The following is a 21,226-nucleotide window of genomic DNA, read 5'->3' on the forward strand; positions in this document are numbered from 1 at the left end:
TATAATGTACGATATTGGTACTTTTTCGGTAATTATTTATACTTTCTGTAACTAATTTTCTGTCATTGATATCATTTTCAACGGATAAACTGATACCAGACCCGTACCAAAACAGTCGACCTACCACCCGCAAGTCATAAATGAGGAAAGTCGAACCGGTCGAAGAATTAACGATCTGTATCGAATCGCCTAATTGTCCGTTCACTTCTATACATCAGGTTTGCAGCAAAACTTCCATTTGGAAATGGTTGCATAATTGCCATAACAGTGAACGAAACGAGTTGCGTGTACCGAAACTGCATGTAATTAGCCCCAACTTATCATTTCAAATTAAAATTCAAACTTGCTGCCTACCGAGTTGACAGTTGCATGTCCGATTTCTTTCTGTGGCGTGTTTCCTAGTTTCTCAAAGTCTGACACACGAAAAATTGAGTAATGTTATCAGTTTCACGTCTGTTTACACTGAGAAGTGATTTATTCTAACAAGCGTTTGCATGAAAATTGTAGACATTTGAAAAATATTGATCAACGATACCGCTGTGTTTCTTTACAAACCGCACACAGAATGAATGGAGTGCATGGAAACCCAACTTGCTCCGCATATTGGAATTGCAACAGATTTATTGAAAATGCTTTCAAATATTATTTTTTCATCAAAATCACATGAGGTAATAATTTTCAATTTCGACAGATCATTCCAATGGTTTTGGAATGAATTTTCTGCCTATTTCAGACCCGTTCGATGAAAAATACTGTTGAGTTTCTCCCGTGGCCTGATTAATAATAGACTACACTGAATAATCAAACTCAACTTTATTTCACTTCAAATACAACAAACACTTCAACTAAAACTTCAACTATTATTTAAATGTCATATCATGTCACTTTGCGAACCGCTTTGTAACGTCCACTTGACTGTGTGAATGTCTATTGCCTCACTTGATCACTTCTCGTATCGCACTGTATCTTCCCCTTGACTGTGTACTTGACTGTCTCTATATGCCCGCAGCCAGCGCTTAAATATCGTAATCGAACATCGTAGAATTTTTGCCGAAGTTCTTGCTGCTTCTGGAGGGGCAGGGAACATTGGGCATTTCCACGCTCTTAGCTACGTCACGTTTGCTTTATGGTTACCAGTGGCGGCCGGCGTTACTTTATTTCGGGCATGATCTACAAGAATACATTGAAATACATTTCATGGACAATTTTTTTTCACTTTTTAGTGCTTCATCATTGAACAAAAACTAACAGAAACTTCCAAAGAAAAAATAAACTTTGAGAGTTTTTCACATTTTTGTTTGGTGATGGAGGAGTAGAAAACCAGAACATTAATTTAGATTATGATTCCGGTATATACACGAGTAATCGTAAATTTATCTAACGGACATATATAAGTTATGTCAATTAGAAAATAGTATAAAATACTATTTTTCCCTAATGAATATTAGAGACTATGACTTCGAATATTGACAGTAACTTTTATAATACTTGTATATAGTTATTAACATAACCTTAGCTCCAAATATAATTTTCAAGTGATAACTGATCGAAACTAAAACGTCATCTCTTATATAAACGAAAAGCTACTGTAATGTTTGACTTAAAAATGAATGAAGAGTCATTTGATTTACTGGACAGAATTAATCTTTTTTCTAAAAAAATGATCTCTCCTAAAAATATGTTTCCAGTTCACGTTACATTCAAGAGCTACAGCTATTGGAATGTAGAAAATTAAACAGGCTGAAACGACTCAGTATCTATCAATATATTATTACAAACATCAGTCAATTATCTTTTCAACAAATTCACCTAAATCCTCAGACGTCATGAACTCGAATAAAAAACATGCTTTTCAAGCAAGATTCTTGGTGAGATTTCAAACAGGAGTTTCTGAAATGTTTCTCCACTGTTATGAATTGATAATGATACTTTCTCCACGAAGAAAAAACATTTTAAGCTCTTTATGGATAATAACTGAAAAAATGCCCAAGGGAATTAAAACTTGAGTTGTTGCGAGATGGAATGTGAGGGATATGTATATTTACAGAGATTTTGAAGTTATGAGATACGTTTCAGAACTTAATTATGTTATATTTGAGATCGGAGTATTCTTTTCTTTCATACCCAAAGTGAGGAATGAAAACAGAATAATGACATGTACATCGTTAATCCCAAGGGTGAGAAAGATATAGTTCGTGCAGTAATTACTTAGTGAGTTCTGACTACCAGGCTTTCCATTTTGGTTGCAGAGAATGGAAGATACTTTCAGCCGAATAAAGTCATTCATTTTATATTTACTCTGTTAGTATCTGACTCCTAAATGTGACATTTTCTGATTATCTCACATACACTCATCAAACTTCTGATGTTGCTGTTCTCGACACCAACAATTATAGTCACTAACATCATGTTCTGGGGGCTCTATGTTGATAACTCTTCGAACAATCTGAAGGTAACGTGAACGGTATCATGGAGGTATCATAAGAGACTTCACAATACTTGGAGTCTTTGTCAATCATGTTGAACTTCTTTACCGAGAAGGCTTCAGATCATCATCTTTCATCTACTCCATCTTATCTCATCAACTGTTCAGTTGCAGCAGGTAGGTACCTACAAGTTGGCGACTTTTTCCTGAGTTACGAATTCTGCACTTTTTCCTCCGTTTCCGAAATTCAATTTGTTTTTTCCATTCGCCTTTGAACGGCTTCATCTTCTCTCTGGTGTGAGCAACCTGTGTTTTCTCTTCATTGTTGCCAAACGTTTGTCTTCCTTCTATTAGATTTTGTTTTTCTCACTTTGCTTCGATCTAAGAGAATACTACTCATCCAATTCGCTTGGTACTTCTGTAAATAACGTGAAACATTGGTGATTTAGAACAGTCCAACTTCAGGTGTACTAGCTTTCAGTGGTTGTGGCGACATTTCTCCGTGGCGAATCTTGTTCTCTCTCTTCTCTTGGTGCTGAGGTTGTTTCTCTAATTGTTTTAGTGAAATATATTATTCTACTTTTTTTCTCTGAACTATTGAATTGCCTTTGACTGACCGAGAAAACAATTCTGGAAAATATTTTGTCAAGAAATATTCAATTTCGAAAAGAATTTTGTGAGTTATGTGGAAAATATTACCAAAAATATTTTCTTTTATTGTGTGATACTATCCTATTCAATAACTAGACTATCTATTCCTTTCATAGCTTCTGTTCAATGAATAGACTATCCGCTTTGATAGATTCTGTTCAATAACTGTTGTATCTTTTCCTTTTATACAGGTCTATTCAAATTCGTTTATTACATGGGGATCTCGTAAACGATAAGAGATAGCGTGTCGGTTGAATTATGACAAAGTTGCGTATTTTAGAGACCTTTTCAATGATGTAAAGAAATCGAATATAGCTCTCTTGGCTCTGGAGATATACAGGAAAAACCAAAAAATCCCAAATTATTTTTTGCCTGTCTGTCATCTGACTTGGTCCACCCCAACTTTGAATTATTAAATACGGACCTGTATTTTTTGTAGTAGTTTCTGGATCGTAGACGTTCACTTCATACTAAGAAATGAAATTCAATTTTATATTTCGATATTTTTCGGTAATATTTGATTATAATTGTGTGAGTTATTCCCTTTTAAATTACGGCCCTGGAAACTGGTTGACTGAGTTGAACAAAAACATAATGGCAATTTTCACATCTCCCTATGTATCGTAGAGTTTTTCGAGAGTTCTTTTTAATTTTTAGGTTCCAATTCATATTTTTTCCATTGCTCTGAGCGTTTTCTACAATGAACTTACAATTCAAGATAATACAAGCAAAACTAAAAATAATTCCATGTATTTCAAGCATTCAATCCATTTGAGTAATTGGTGGATACACCGTCATATGAATTGGCGAAGGCTGAATACAAAATATATACAGAGGTGGAACTATAATGTAGTTAGAGTGATTACTTCTAGGTTGAGTCATGTTTCAAGATCATCAGTGTTATTTTTAGATTGACTGGTGACTCAACTATACTTGTTCCCTTATAAGTCAGTTAGTTTGACACATGTTTGGCAATACAGTCGATTATGAAATAGTATGAAATTCTCATCTTACCCGCTTTAAACTTAAATTTGAATTTGCCACATTTAAATGTGTATAAGTAAGTATGCAATGCAGTATTTTTTGACAAAAAATACTTGTTCTGTCACCGAAGAACCACATCACATTGATATTTCCCCTAATAACTGATTTTCAAACGCGAATTCAAAATTTGTTTTTTGTTTTCAACACGTAGTATATCTACTAATATTCAAAAAAAGTTTCTGATGATAACGAAATATTCTTATTTTTTCTAACTTGACCTTTGTAGTGAAAAAGTGCTCTTCTTGAAACAACTGAAAATAATTGACCCTTTCCTAGAAGTTAATACATTATAGTTCCACCTCTGTATATTTATATATTTTGTATTCAGCCTTCGCCAATTCATATGACGTGTATCCACCAATTACTCAAATAGATTCAATGCTTGAAATAATAGGAAAATTTTTAGTTTTGCTTGCATTACCTTGAATTGTAATAATCTCAAATTCTCTATATGGTGTATATTCTCTGAATTGCACAAAAATGTGAAGTGGTTTCAATGAGAAGTAACGGTTTCAGATAGATTTTTTCCTGTTTGTATACATACAAAAAAACTTCTGTGCAGGTGAAACAGTATTTATTTATAATTGTTATTATGACGAACCGGCGTTGTGTCATGCAATCTTGAATTTTTTACAAGGATCAAGTATATCGTTTACCGAACATATTCGAATGGTGTTGGTGAGAAGTTGAACTTTTCTTTTATATGTTGCGTTCTCCTGAAGATTTGCTTTGAAACGATAACGAATATTAGGTGTTTGATATTTGAGCAAGGATGTATTAAACCTCATAACAACGATTTGATTTGCTTCAAATTACTTTCATTGCATATATGCAGAAGTTTCAACTACCGGAATATGTATGTAGCGTTATACATTTTTCAGATTGAAAGTAAGTTTATAAAATTTGCTCGAGTAATATCAAAAGCATATAAACAAGTGGAGGTTCTTTATAAAAAAAATCAACTTGTTATTTCAATATTCAACGCGATAGTTTGGTGCTGAGCTAGTTCAACTATTGTGACTTTATATATGAGCCTTATATGGACTCAGAAATATACTATTGAATTGAAAAGGGTATATTTTTAGGAGAGATTGGGAGAGATTAAGAGAGATTCTCTATCTTCATACAAAAAAAATATGGCAATTTTTCAAAGGAAGAAAAAGCAAGTAATTTTAAAATAAGGTTTTTACAAAGACACAAACTGAAAGAAAAAACTGCTTGAAATAACTATTCTCATATGATTATTGAATTATACACAAAACAGTTTTTCCTGATCTGAAATTTCACCTGATTCACAAAATATATCGTACAGCCGAATACGAAAAAGTGTTTTTGTATAATCTGATTTTTATATTAGAGTAGTTGTTTCTACTGAGCTTCTTCTTCCAATTTGTGCCTGAAAGAGTGGAAAGCTCAAACTTTTATTTCCAAAAATCAATTTCTTCTTGAAATATACCACTTTCACAGTAAGCAAGATTAGTGCTATGGCTGGGATTGAATTGAATAAGCGAATAAGTGTCACTACTTACTACCATGGGTAGATTAATTTGTATTGTTATTATTGAATCTCATTATGTCATCCAGATTGGTGCTGGAAATGCAATAGGTCTAGTATCTCATTTCGAAACATCGATGTATGTTATTGAGGATAACAGTGTTTTTGTATAAGTGAAATTCACCTCTTCAACACACTATATTGTGTAGCAAACCTGTGAATGATTTTCAATTCATTTCTATAACGAATGTGCAGGATACCAGCTGGATAGAAAGAAGTGTTTTCGTGTAATCCAATGTTAATATGGAAGTAGTTGTTTCGAGTGAGTCCCTCCTTTCAGTTCGTATCTACCTTCCAAACAAATATGTGTTTCTCTTCAGTTCCACTGTTACAATCAGCTTATAGTCTTACGTCATAAAATGAGATCGAGAAACTATTTAATGCATAGTAGGGGGTTCCCACTTCAGACCTCGAGTTTGTTCATTTTCCTAGCGAAGCAATATTCAAAAAATATAGTAGGAATCGATATAAAACTGCCAAAAATTAATGAAGACTCTCTCTCCCTAACATATAATTTGCGATTAGTACCACTGAATGCAAACTCACCAATCTCATACTACTTTCCTACTAATCAGTGGAAAAGTCTGTTATTATTCCATATAAAATGAATTGAACCAGAATCCTGCTGTGTCGCACGAAACACATCGCTGTTTATTATTATTGAATTCTGAACTATATCCGATTCCCCCGCACCAAATTCGCCGGTTTCCCCTTTATATGTTTGCTCACTAAACGGTTGAATCAATTCTTTTTACTATACTACTATATTTGATCCCCAACTATTTGGCGCCAAACCAAAAAAAAACCTCCAATTCAGTTCTCTTGCACTAAATCCGCCCGTCACGAAAACCAACGTTTCTCCACGGTCTCTACGCAACGACCTCTTTCCTTTGACTCGTGACTTCCCTACCTTTTTTCTCCGCAGTTTTTTTTCTAAGGACAAAACACAAGCACTACACTATATAAACGCAGTTCTCCAAATGGAAGAGTTCTTGAACAGTGGAATTGCAGGTGTACTGAGTTCAACCTCAAAAAAATGAGCAGCCACAGTCCGTCGAGTATATCTGATATTTACCGCTCTAACTGGAATCAAATGTGCCAAGACACTTGAACATTTCCCGTCAAAGTATCTATAGAAAAGAGACAAATCTCCAACCTTTCTTCGATGTAGTATCAAGGTTACAAGTGATGTTCGCGTCTCCAATCAGTCGAATGGCTTTTTCCTGGATGGAATCCTGGAGCTTCAAAGTATGCCTATGGGCGGAGCTCCATATATGAGAACAATACTCCAAAGAAGGTATAATCTGAGCTTTATGAAGCATCAACAGTTGCTAAGGTGTGTACCATTTTCAGGTTCGGAACAGTGTTTCAAGCTTTTGAGAAGCAGCCTTCGTGATTCTAGCGACATGATTGTGCCAAGACATACTGGTGTCCATTTCAACCCCCAACAAACTTATGAAGCAGAAAGTGAAATTATCTGACCTAACATAATTATATCCGGTTTGGAGACATTCATATTTTTGGAGAAAATCAATGCCTGAGTTTTTGTGGCATTTAATTGAACCTGGTTTAATTAAACTCCAATTCGAAATCACTTCTAGATCCTCATCAGGATGTGCAACCTCCTGCTGCCAGTGAAGATGTGCATCTGCTGCCGATGCCCTGGAATCCAAATGGAATGATGAAACAGGTATGCTTTCGTCAGCAAAGCAATATATTGGATTCTTGGTTTTTTCTAATAAGTCGTTGATATACAATAGAAAGTGGGTTGGTGACAATATAGATCCCTGGGGAAAACCAGTATTGATGGCAAAAGTATTCGAGAGATATCCGTCGACGGCCAACTGCCGGGAACATTCTTCAAGGAAGCTGAAGAGCCATACACAAAAATGATCCGAAAAGTCATAGCTTCAAAGTTTGGCCAGCAAACCCTCATGCCAAACAAGGTCAAAGGCCTTAGAAATATCAAGCGTGACATACGATAGAAGGTCGCCTGTTGATCTTTGTTTCCGAAACCCAAATTAATGATCGCTCAAGATGTTGAAGTTTTCAAAATATTCAAGGATATGGTGGTTCACGGCTTTCTCCATGATTTTCGAGATCACTGATAGCAAAACGATTGATCCATATTCATTTGAAATATTTTTCTTGCCCTGTTTGGGATAGGCTGAACGCGAGTAATATTTCAACAAGAAGAAAAAACCTCTTTCTTGTATGCTCCCGGGTATGTCGTTTCAAAAATCCTCATATTTTTCCGTTTCTTTTCGCAAATATCCGCCCCTTTCCTTAATGATGTTGGTTCTCATCAATGAAATTGTCTAGGTGTCATTATCTTACCCGGCTATGTCTAGTCACCTTGATTGGCAGGTAGATCGTAATTGTTCAGTCTACATACCGCAAAAATTAATTACCTAATATATCTATTCAATATTCATGTTTCTTACATTGATTCCATGCAAAATTATTTTATTTACTATTACCCACGCCAGTGACAGTTATTAATTCACTAGAGTATATTCAAGAATACCAGTGATTTTTGATTATGACGATTTCATAAGTATACTGTTGTTGAAAGTATGGGGTCCTTCATTGAACGCTTCCTATTAAACAAAGTTTGTGTGAGATATAATCGGAATTTTTTATACGTTTGAAAGACTTATTGAAGTCATTATGTGTGGATGAGAACATCGTTCAAATGTTCTCCATGGCTTCTCGGGTGGAGTGCATCCAGAACGTTCCATTTTCCATGACAAAGACGCATAATTCAGGCTGAATTTCACCAATGGCATAGGTTTTGATGGCTTTGAGGACCGATGTCGTTTGTGTCTTTTTCGCATATACCTGTAACTTGAGGAATCCCCACAAGAAGGAGTCTAACGATGTCAAATTGCACGATCTCGTAGGCCAATTCACATCTCTTCAACGTGAGATGGCCATGGCCTCAAATACTTCGTGCATAATATTCAATGTGGCATGAGCTGTGTGGCACGTTGTTGTAACTACATGACGTTGGTGTCCAAATCATCCAATTCAGACAAATAAAAGTTGGACATCATCGACCTATAGTGTTTGCCGTCGACAATGATGGTCTGGCCAACGTCGTTCTTGGAGAAATATGGATCAATGTCGCAGCCAACCCAAAATCGACATCAAACAATGACTTTTCCGGGATGCAATAGACGTTCCTGGATATCATATGGATTCATTCTATCCCAAATTTGACAATTTTGTTTGTTCACGTACCCATTCATCCAGAAATGGATCTTGTCGCTGAGGATGATATTTCGATTGAAATAAAGGTCAGTTGCCAACTGCTTCAGAGTCCATTCAGCGAACACACGTCATTGTCTATGGTCGTTCGTCTTCAGTTTCTGAGTCACTTGAATTTTGTACGGGTGCGGGCTCAAGTCACGTCGCAAAATTTACCATGATGTGGTCTGTGAAAGGCTGAATTATTGTGGGCGAAGCAAAATCGACTGCCTCGGATTCTCCTGCATATTCTCACAGATAGCGGCGATATATTTGGCAGATCTTACGTTTCGTCCACGTTCGGGTGTTGGTCGATCGTTTACTGAACCAGTGGACTCAAATTTATCTACCACATTGCGAATAGCTCTCTCGGTAGGACTATTATAACGACCGTAAAATGGGGGAATCGCGCGGTACGTTGCTTGGACAGAACACCCATTTTGATAAAACAATTTCATTATTTTCACGTGTTGTTGAACTCCATATCCGTTCATAGTGATTCAGCTGAACAAACTGAATAAATGACAGCTTATTTGACGCATGTAGCTTCAACAAGATTACCTCTTCAATTGTTAAAGTTTGAAAGTCCCAGTTGAAAGGCCCTATGTTATCAAAAAATCTCATCTTAACGTCATTCAGCTGGCATCATTACACTCCCTCACAGTTGCGATGAGTTTGCTGATCGGAATTATATTGCACTAGAGATTTTCAGTTATTTCAACTCCAGTGATGTTCGAAATGTTTCATTTACTACATTCCTGAAGATGGCAAAAATAATCGCTGAAACTTTGGCTTTGAAAATTGTGAATACAGAGTAGTTAATTTTTTTGTCCGATTACTCGTAAGAATACTTTTAAACGTTAGAAATTCTACCATAAATTCAGTCATGATAATAATTATATTTATTTATTTATTACCCAAACAGGCTGTTTCAGCCTGACTCAATCATCAATTAATCAATCCATCAATCAATTTATTTGCTTATTGTCAATACAACAGATTTAGCATAGTCAAAGCACAGTATTTCTGTATACAGTAGTTTCACTCAGCGTCGGTCCCTTTGATGTCGGTGTCCAGGAGTTTCATTTTTTATAATGATGACGTATTTGACACTAATGACATTTCTCCCTACTACAATCTCAACCAAAGCGTGTATACACTGCTCAACATAACAACTATTCATATAAACTGCTCAAAAAAAAAACAGTTATGAAAACCATGTTGGGCACCTGAGAAAATTGTACAAATGATAATTTTGCATTTGTGAAATATTGAAGTAACCCAGATCATTTGGGCAATGATGAACTAAGTTTCAAGTAGATTTTAAAAATTCATGGAATCGGCAGATGTTCATATTCGAATGTGACAAAATATATTTTCTTTTCAACAAGAAAAAAAGACAAGATAAAGAACGTGTTTTGTTATCATGAACCATGGTACGAATCCATGCGAAATTTCTTTGTAGTGATTTTTGGGGCCAAATATAGCATATTCATTAATTGATTGGAGAATTCAAGATGGCGGACGAGTTTGCCGATTCGATTATATTAAGGACCAATTATTAAAAATATTCCTAATCGAATTCATCACTCAAGATTAAGGAATCTGTAGAGCCTATTCTTTCTGAATTATGTAGTTACTATTCAGGACTTGAAGAAGTAAAAAAGTAATTAAGTATGTAGTGTTCAATCATACAAAAATAATTTTTTTGTATGTATGTACTAACTATAAATGTATGTGAGAGTTTTCGGAGTCGGAAGTTATGAATTATTTACACTGTAAGATAATAGGTTGTTTTGCTGCTTCCAGCTTTTATCCAAGTAAAAATTGATAATAAAATCACTGACAAGTCCAAATGCATTTTGACTATACCATTATATATGTTTTCCGACAGAAAACAACTACTTCTTTAGCTAATAACTCGACATATATTGACAAATGTTGATATTTGAATCTATACAAGTCTAGATGTCTAATCAACCCCGAAAAGTTGCTGCGTAGATTAAAAACAGTTATTCTAAATGAAACATGTCCTATTAGTCAGCAACTTCTTATATAATGTAAATTTGACTATCAAAAATACCTTACGACTGTTAACCTTTCCAAGTCGCCTCAGACATAATTGCAAAGATTCTCACTTTGAAGAAACAACTTTGCAAGAGCTCTCTAGGACAAATAGTGGGACTTCGCCTGATTCGAACAAGGAACCAACTGCGAACCGTTTTGAAGTGTTCCTCATCAGTGCAGACCATGCTATCACGGTTGTATACACACAGGGACTCGTTATTCCTCCTAGAGAGCTCTTGCACAGTACCATGGTTCATGAATAACAAAACTCGTTCTTCATCTTGTCTTTTTTCTTGTTGAAATTAAAGTATATTTTGTCACATCCGATCCCATGAATTTTTAAAATCTACTTGAAACATAGTTCATCATTGTCGAAATGATCTGGGTTACTTGAATATTACACAAATGCAAAATTATCATTTGTACAATTTTCTTAGGTGCCCAACATGGTTTTCATCGACTGTATTTTTTTGAGCAGTTTATATGAATATTTGTTATGTTGAGCAGTGTTTAAACGCTTTGATTGCATGCCTGTCTTAAACTCGTCGTTTGCGCAGACCTAAGACATCGACGCGTGGGTCTGCGCGTAGGAAAATTCAAACCACAAATCAGCCTTTATGAAATTACTGTATACACTGACTGTGGTCAAAGTAGATAAATATATTACAAAACATACACATTAAAAAGGCAAAGCGTTAAAACTTGAAGTTCGATAAATTGGGATAAATATGGTAAATCTTAATTATGTACATAAAATATTGTCTATATTATACCTACTACCTAATAATCAATGCCCAGAATTGTAGAAGATGAACTGAGTCCAAAATTGTGAAGATGTGGAAAATCAGTCTCAAATACTTGTATTCAATATGTCCCAATCAGTCTCAAAAACTTGTATTCAATATGCAGTCTAAAACATTCTTACGATAAAGCGCTGGGGGTGAGGTCCAGTATAAATCAATCAAAGTGTTGAAATCATTAGCTAATTTGAGAATGTAAACCAGTGGTGCCCTTGTTGGATTCCCTATCCTTGATGTATTGAACATGATGTTAGGATGTGTACGACAACGAGGACGCATTAGGAATTTCTGGAAAGTTGATTTCAGTATTTATTTTTCACAATGAATTTCATTTAGTAGTTTTTTGTTTGTCTTGGTCTAATTAGTAAAACGGATTATACCACCAAACTCAGGTAAATTCTGGAACACTGCAAATAACTTTTCTTAGGTTGATTGTTACAGTATAATTTCTCTTAGAGTGGTTGTCTGTCTGTTTCGCATAAGTATTCGATAAATTATATCAAGGTCATTGTTCTGCAAAGTTCGCAACTAGGTACGTTTCTCCATGTGTCGTCAACTTTAAATATCGCTCCGCAACAAGCATCGACAATTAGCTGCCAAATTAGGTGTAATATTCTCATGAGTGAGACAAAGAAGTTCAACAATGATATTAATTATTTTGATTCGTGAACGGGAGCCTTTCCAACATTTCAAAATTCGAATCAGTAGTAAAAGATTTCAGGCAGTAGCACAGTGTGTTTATTTAGTGAGTATGAAAATACGAGTTATGGATTATTTTTCAATAATTTTACCCACGATTGGGGATTGAATTGCCGTGTTCCATTTTTAACAACTAGTGTTTTGAGCTTAGTTGTTATTACCTCTTTTAAATGGCATACAAAGCTGAAATCAAAGTCCTTTTTTGTTTTGTGCCATTGGATAACGTAATAAAGGAATTTCTGAAATTCGAAAGCCTGACAGTCCCGCTACTTCCTGGAAGTTGGGGGAGTGCAGTTTCAACTTCCCAAGTTGCAGCCAAAAAGGAAGGAAACCTAACGAATCGGATGAGTACTACTATTATTTCTTAGATTATTGCCTTTTTCTTCTGACAATCAATTTCGTCACCAGCCAAATTATTTGTAGTTATTTTCAACGTAACTTGTTTAACTATATAAATGAATTAGACTTGTTTCAACTCCTAGCACGTACAGGGCTAGTTATTAGTATATTAGAAAGTGAGTTTATGAAGTAACGTAATATAGACGTTCCCTCTCTCTCTCTCTCTCCAAAGAAAAAGGTTGCATTAATCGAACTACTCAGGAAATACGAACCACCCGTCTCCACTGAGCTAACCAATGCTCTACCAACCTCAAATACTGGCTTTCAGTAGAGCACTATAACATATTGATACGGTTTCACTCTTTAGAGTGACAACTAATAAAACTCTTATACATTATATAAAGTCTCCTTTTGAGCCAGGAAAAAGCCCGTAACATACTTTCTTCATCACAAATCACAGATCTTTCGCTACGCCACAGAAACCTAATCTTTTCAACGTCAACAAAAGCTGAATGTGATCAACAGTGTGGAAAGCCTGATTTGAGTCTATGAATATGCAAATTGCAGGTTTTATGTCTATATGCGTGTATGCATTTTGTGTAGATTTGTTTTTCCTGAATCCTTTTTATCGAATCAAATTTTATATTTTTTTCACTAAAAATTTCTATGTAATCCTCATCTCATCAACGGTCTCATGCTGCGTTTCATCATTGCTGTATCTTCATCATACCAGGAGTGTTACCGATTTCGGAGTGGGGCGTGCTATCTTCTTTCGTCAATAAAATAGTACATTTGTAACAAAATCCTACATAAAGATTGAAATTAATCCGAGATTCATTCATTAACGTACTTTCGAATGGAATAATTCAAAAATGTGTTGAGTTTCGTATCTGCAAATGTGCTCCTCTAAAAATCCGCGTCCGTGGATGTCAGCATTTTTGCATCCGTAACAACCCTAACATCATATTCTAATTTGTTATATCTGTTTCATAAATAAGTTTGTCAATGTGAACACAAAAACCACTTAATTTACCCGTTATACAAAATTATTTAAAAGAGGTTATCCGCAATCGATAGAATCGGACAGCTACATTGGATGTCTACCTAGCCGTCCTGCCGAGAAAGAAGGAAAGTTGAATTTACGAGACCAAGTCACCTGCTGTCCTTGGAGGCCCCTGGACACAAACGTCCTTGGCCTCGCGAGCTTCGTCTGTTTGGAGGTTGCACGCCGTTGCCGTTTGCTCGAATCGGAGCTAGACGGGGTAATCAACCGGGTAATTTCTACGGGGATTGTAACGCTTTCAGGGTTATTACAAAAGGAGACAAAAACGACTATTCTGCTTCATGGAAGACGAGACGAGGCAGCAAAGATTTTTTATTCGAAATAAATGTTGGGCTCAGGACAATCAGAGGTCCAGACAAAATGTTTTTATGATTTCGTAGGTATAACTTCAACATATGTACAACAGATCGTTGTTTGGTGACTGTAGAAAGTTTGACCATTATAAATATGGAAAAGTACGCATCGATTCAGGAATGAATATCATACCAAGATTGTTATTTATTAACTGTTCATGTATATTATTTTTCAACATAAACAAAATTTGAACGAATTCACGGTAATGAGCCATTTTTTTTATTTCTCAGGTTATTAATTTCTTCAGTAATTGACAATTCAAACTCTGATTTTGAAAAAATGGGTTATCCAAATAACTATAAAATTAAAAAAGAATTCGTTGGTCTCTTTTTCTTTCCTTCCGTTCGTCTTTCTCTCTGTTTGTCGTGCTCAAAAGCTATACCTCTCATCCATCATTTTTAGAATGGAAACATCATTTCTGGAAGGATTTTTGAACATCTTTTTCATTTAATATGTACAGAATGACTGGATATATAAAAAAACATTTCACCAGTTTCATAAACTTCAATGGTTTAACAAAAAAAATCAATTATTTTTTTATTATTTCCATTGTGTAAGAAATACTGAAGAAATGAAAATAATTCATTACATTTTCCATTTTCTAACGAATATTTTGGAATCTGATAGACGTAGCATACTTTCCAATTGGTTTCTCAAAGTATATAAAAACCCTATTATATTTTTGCATAGACAATATCTCAACAATTAGAAACTTGAGAAACCGAAATTTCCATATTTTTTTGAATAGTAAAATAACATTGTAAAAAAATAGTTGAAGCTTTCGCAGCCGGGATTTTCAGTGTCACTTTTTTTAATTATCTAGGTTACTGGACTGACACAAATCAGAAAACAACTACTTCCCTGGCTTATACCACGAAAAGCGTTGGATTATATCCGACAGGTGCTAGTGCAAGATTCGTCATTGATGTTATTCCTGCATATACTGTTGGCGACACAACTGCCGCAATCGGTGGTATTAGCCAGAGGAGAAGTTGTTTTCTGATATTGATTTCTGATATTAATCTACAGTGTAGGGAGTTAGGACTGGCCTGAATGAATTGTTCAAGTATGCCCACTCAGTTTGTAAACTATATTTCAGGTTTGAATGCCGTGGATTATTAGAATGTTTTCCTTTTTCAGACGTTCATTATACATTTTGAGTTAATATCTTCGATGACTGGATACTACGGCTGCGTAATGTGTATTTATGTTGACTCCTCAGGAGCGGACTCAAAGAATATATGGACCAGAGCATCTAGAGGAAGAACTGGAACATCTTCAAGTGACCCTGAGATTGAATAGATCAGGGTACCCGATATCAACAAAGCCATGAAACCGAAGAGTTCTACGGCTAAAAACGAAAAGAAGGCTCGGATGGTTGCACGCGCATATCTACTTTATATCCCTGAGGTCACAAACAGTAGTGAAAAACTCTTGGGAAACCACAACATCAAAAAGGTTTTCAAATCCCCCAAGAAGATACAGCAAAGCCTCAGGTCGGCTAGAGACAGAAGATACCCACTATCAGCAGCAGGAGTTTATCGCATGCCGTGCACTTGTGGGAACCCACCAAGAGATCCATGGGTACAAAGTTGAAGGAGTATGAAAAAAACTGGATACTAGGCCAAAAGAACAAGTCGGCTGTGGCGGAGCACGCGCCCAGTGAAGGAATCCACATGATTCTGTTTGAAAACAGGAAACTCATTGCCCCCGACCAGGTCCATAGCAGACTAGTACGGAAGACAATGGAAATCCACGAACACACGGATAATTTCAACAAAAAAAAACTGTGAACCTCAATCGAATATGGAATTCCATTCTCTGAGAAGTTCAAAAATAACAAACAGCATGGCGGCAAGTAGAAAAGGGTCGACAGATGTTATTGACAATTTACCTATTCAAGGTAAAGTTATTATCACACGAGACTACCTGAATCAACAAAAACACGTTTTACGTTGAATAACTTTTTTCGAGATCAATTGCCCTAACACCAAACTGATTTTTGCACTCGACACGCGTTTCGCCAACAAAGTTAGCATCATCAAGAGAAGAAAATTGATGTTTTACGTTATTTACCTAAGAGAGGTACATGGTTTAGCACACCAAACTACCTGAGGAGTCAACATGAATACTCGTTACGCAGCAGTAATATCCAGTCATCGAAGATATTAGGTTAGGTTAAGTTATGTTAGGTCCACAGTGCATGGGACTATTCGACCCTCCACCACAACCCTTGCGGGTTGCGGTGGGTTTATTCACACTCAACCAAATAAATCCAGCTTCTTAGCGAAGCCGATTAGTTTGTATGGTGAGTGGTCTTTCAGGTCAGATGGTAAAAGTACGGCTCTGCCCAACTCTAAAACCCTGATTTGGTTCACAGCCAGGCAGGCACAAATTGTATGCTCTGCCGTTTCATCGTTAAAGAGATAGTCGGATAGTCAAGGTGCAAGATTCCCACCTTGATACCCGCGACAACCTTTCCATATGAGGGTTTTTGCACGTCAGCTACACTTGACGATGCCTTTGATTCAACTGTGCAGGGCTTTTTCGCCTCTGGTTGTGGCAAATCATCACTTGAGCGCAAAAGTTTGCTAACCGGCGTACGCCTCTCAAGAATTTGGTGGTAGACGGTTTCATAAGGTACCCCGTTCTTGAGGAGACGACTTAGTCGTTTCCTGGGTGCACCACCAAACCTCTTTTTAGGTTCAGTTGTTGGATCAGGAGTTGGAGAGTTGAGAAGCTCTCGCTGTCGTAAGCTCGACATCCATCTTATCTGTAGACTCAGCTTCAGAAAGAATTTTTGATTTTACTCCGTCCATAAAAGTTCCACAAGTAGCTAGGGAAAGGAGGTCAATCACGGTAGAGCTCCGCATTACCGTGACAAGGCGATGCTACGACGAGAGGGCGCCCTCTCACAAGTGATTCTGTCATTCCCGTATCCAGCGGGGCTACGTGTAAGCAGGCATCCGATGGCCGGTTTGCTTCCCATATTCCAAGCCAATACAATAGTCAAAAACAGCATGCACAATGATTCAGGCAGTGAAAGATTAACAAGGACAGCCAACCCGCTCGTCTTGGTTTAACATCTCTCATCGGAGATATTAACCCAAGATGTATAAATCTTTTAAGAAGCTAGCCACTCGCGCCAGCGAAACGTCAGCAAAAAATTCCAAAAATCCCGAAAAATTGTGACACTGAATAACATTTTTTTCATTTTTGAGATTTCTGTAGATCAGTCTGAATGATTTCTGATTGCCGTCATAGTACAGTGAAAAATTTGCGACAAGCAGAAATTTCGAATAATTCTTGAAATATTTCGAAAATTCATTGGGAATATTCAAACATAAAATAGATTTTGGTGATGCTGATGATATCGATGAAAATAGCGATTTTTATTTCCCTTTGAAGTCTATCCTCAAGATAATTATTTTCATCATCTTATTTATTTCTAAAGAGTGAATTTTTTCTCAATTATTGAAGTGACCCCCTACGAGCGACAACTATCAAAAGTCGAAATTTGAGCGAGCTAAGAACTAACGAGGTTTTACCTTTCAACAGGTGATTCCTAACACGTAGATCTCCCGACTATGACATCTTTGGCTAGACGAAAATGGAAATATAAAAACAAAATTGCAATCTTAGTAATTACATGAAATTATGGATCCACTAAAAATGTTCAATATTCTGGAATCAACAGTTTGACAGCCCCTGTTTTTATGCGACTCTGCTCAGATGTGATCGAAAAACTTATCTTTCCAAAGTATTAAAAATTTAAAATGCCCATACTTTCGCAAAATCAACGAAATAAGGTGATGTCGGCAACATTGCTGAAACGGAAAACGATAGATACTACGCCGCCGCGTGTACTATTTCTGCTACGCCACATACTTTACACTAATTTATTGGCATCTTTTTATTATTACACTTAGCTTCTCGCATTCTGACCTCTGGTGAGCGAGCGCATGGCAAATTTATTACAATTCTATATACCAGGTCTCTCTAGTTGCATTTATGATGGAAGTGAAAAATTATAGCGTGTATTTCAATAAATTGTAAATAGGTGAGTATTTGGTTAATCTTGATCATATCCAAACTTCTTTCAAAAAGTTTTTACAGTTGAAGAAAATTTGTAATCCAACTGAAAACTTACAATGACTATTTCTGAGCAACCAAGTAAAATATAAGAAATCGAAAACAACTTCTATAATAGAGAGGGGGAAAAATTATGTGACAGCTAAATTGTTTTCACTCATCCCCTCGTCCCAAGCCACCACAACTGCATAGTCTCAAATGGCAACCCCCTACTTGTGATATCTCATCTGAATGCCTTTGAAAAATGCTCTTCAATGATACCCTACAAAGCTAAATCCGATGTAGTAATTTTTGTTCAATTGAATAAAACAATATTTATTCAAATTGAAATTTCATTTTCTATTATTGATTTAAAAAATGTTCAAAATGATTTCCATTTTTTTCGAGACAATAATAGAGTCTATTTTCAAACTCTTGACGTACATTGGCAAATGTTTCTTTGAAAACAGCTCGCCATTCTTGCCTTATTCTTTCCTTCAGTTGCTCTATTGATCTATTGACTCAGGTTGCCTCTTAAAAACAAGAGGTTTCAGGTTGCCCCAGAGAAAGAAATCATAAGGAGATAAGTCCAGGGATCTAGGAGGCCATTCAATAGGACCTCTTCTCCCTATCCATTGATTAGCATAATTAGAATCTAACCATCGTCTAACTGGACCTACATCTTGTTGAAATGTAATGAATTTTCTTCTAAAGACAAATTGCCGTGAATATCTCTCTGATTCTCTAATTCATGAACTATATGAGGTTCAATAGATTTCTCTGACATGCGAGTATACATTTCGCTATTTAAATTTCGTTCTATAGATAATGAACCAATAATTACATCTCTCCATATACCATTTCAGCAATGACAGTTTTGTTTATTTGCTTGCTCATTCAAATAACAAGTGTACTCGTCACTGAAGCAAATATTTTTGATAAGCCGAGGTTCTGCAATAATTCTAGCTATCATAATTTCACAAAATTCAATTCTTTTGTCGGGATCATCGTCACCAAGTTCTTGAAGGATTTGCATTCTATATAAATGAAATTTGTGTAATTCAGGTACTTGCCTTACAGATTCGTGGAATTAGTGTTTTATATGAATTGGAATATGTTGGAGGCATGGTTACACCTGTGTGAGCTTTCATGAAAAGCTCTGCAGGATCCCTTTGAGATATAGCAAAACAAGTTTCTTCAAATTATTCTCCTTCCATGAGTTCACAAGAAGTCTGTAGTGACATATGTCTATTTTTCAAGGATAGCTACCTGAATCCCTTTGCTTGTTCTTCATTCATGAGTCCTCAAGCAGTATGCGGTGACATGTGTCAATTTTTTGAGATTAGCTTACTGAACCCCTTTGCTAGTTTGAAAAAATAATGTATTGATTGGAAAACTAGTCAAATGGTTACAATTTGTATCAAATAGTTGTCTTAGTTACCTTAGGAATTTTTTAACATTATAAACGCCCTTCCCCCGTGTATTTGGAATTATCGCGAAAACAAAACTATCGTGCGAAAAAATGAATTCAAGGGATCGTGGCTAACTGATACAATGAGGTCGTATTTTTCTGAAAAAAATCTCTTGACTTTCACTTCTCTATCTTCATACAGAAAATTGTTGAAAACTCACGGAGTACAGCAGAAAGCAATTCGGTTCTGAATGAACTATACCAAAATGGAGAAGTGAAACCTGAAATCTTTTCCCAAAAACTAATTTCGTATGAAAAATACACTTTTTTTAGCCGTAATTTCGTTTTGATTTCAAGGTAGATAGGTACTACCTATGAAAGTTATGAACACACTTTCTTTCTCATATTAACTCCATTCATGGAGTTAATATGAGATTGAGTAAAATAAAAAGATGAACTTTAAATTATAGAAAGTTGACGAATTTTGCTTCATATGCCCCAATCATTGGGTAGCTCCATACATACAAAAAAGATTCGAGAAGACTTCAATATCATCCAGCAATCTACAGCATTCTAAACTGTTTTGAAATGTTCCACAATTACCTGAAATATTCCTGAACTTCACAGACTATTTCCGAATATTTTCCTACTTTTCAGAATGTTCTGGAATATTGCGAAAGACTGTCATATGCTCTGGAGAGCATTCCAATGTTCTACTGAGCGAAATTTCTAACTCTTGAAACATCAAAAGCACATCCGTCAGGTGGAAATAGAAATCTTTTTTCTTGGATGTAGCGAAGAAGACTATTATTACACCATATAACTTCTGTTCAATAACATTTTCGTTGTTCCGGAGTTTTTTTTGGAGTTGTAATGCTCTCAATTCCTCTTGATTTTTCTGTATTGTTCTGGAATATTCTGGAAGACATAACTTCTAATCCTTATATTATCAAAAGTATGCCTTTCAGGTCGGAGTATTATATTATGAATCCAATATAACCCAATATAACAATATTCCCAATATTCCGGAATGTTCCCCATCGTTCCAGTTCATCATCGAACATTTGACTACATTTGAGTATGTTCTGAAATGCTATTGGATGTTGTGGGATGTTATAATTGTCTTGAACGTTCTAGAAAGTTCTACAACTTTCTAGTGGGCAAAACTTCCAGCTCTTGAATCTTCAAAAGTACGCTTTCAGAAACCTGATTCATGGAGAAGTTAATATGACACTATAACAGAAAATTTTCAAGCCCTTATATCTTTAAAACGTAAGGACTGGAACTGTTTTTAAAGATACTATAAAAAAAAAAGGTTTTAGGCATACCTATATGTTCTGTTATCTGAGCGAAACCGAGGTGGTCGCTATATAGATAACACTATCAATGCTGGACGGCTCTCGCCACATAAACACTAACTCTCTGGACGAATGACACGGTGACCGTTTCCGATAGCGAACATGTAGTTTTGGATATGTATTACATTCTCCAGTCTTTA

The 21,226-nt window shown here is 35.9% G+C and overlaps 1 protein-coding gene and 1 long non-coding RNA gene across 2 annotated transcripts in view; one reads left to right on the forward strand and one right to left on the reverse strand.

Annotated features, from left to right (window-relative positions):
* The window catches only part of Ace (Acetylcholine esterase), a 488,528-nt gene that overhangs the window by 177,667 nt on the left and 289,635 nt on the right, over positions 1 to 21,226 (forward strand). The window lies entirely within an intron of this gene.
* LOC141480035 (uncharacterized) lies at positions 795 to 21,194 on the reverse strand. Its single transcript, XR_012464127.1, has 2 exons — positions 21,057 to 21,194; positions 795 to 1,170 (listed from the first exon to the last, which is right to left on the reverse strand). It is a non-coding gene; the product is annotated as an uncharacterized lncRNA (long non-coding RNA).

The sequence above is a fragment of the Leptinotarsa decemlineata genome, unplaced genomic scaffold (genome assembly GCF_025532065.1).
Source record: "Leptinotarsa decemlineata unplaced genomic scaffold, Ldec_3_MD MMD2_P_RNA_scaffold_5, whole genome shotgun sequence".
NCBI lineage: Eukaryota > Metazoa > Arthropoda > Insecta > Coleoptera > Chrysomelidae > Leptinotarsa > Leptinotarsa decemlineata.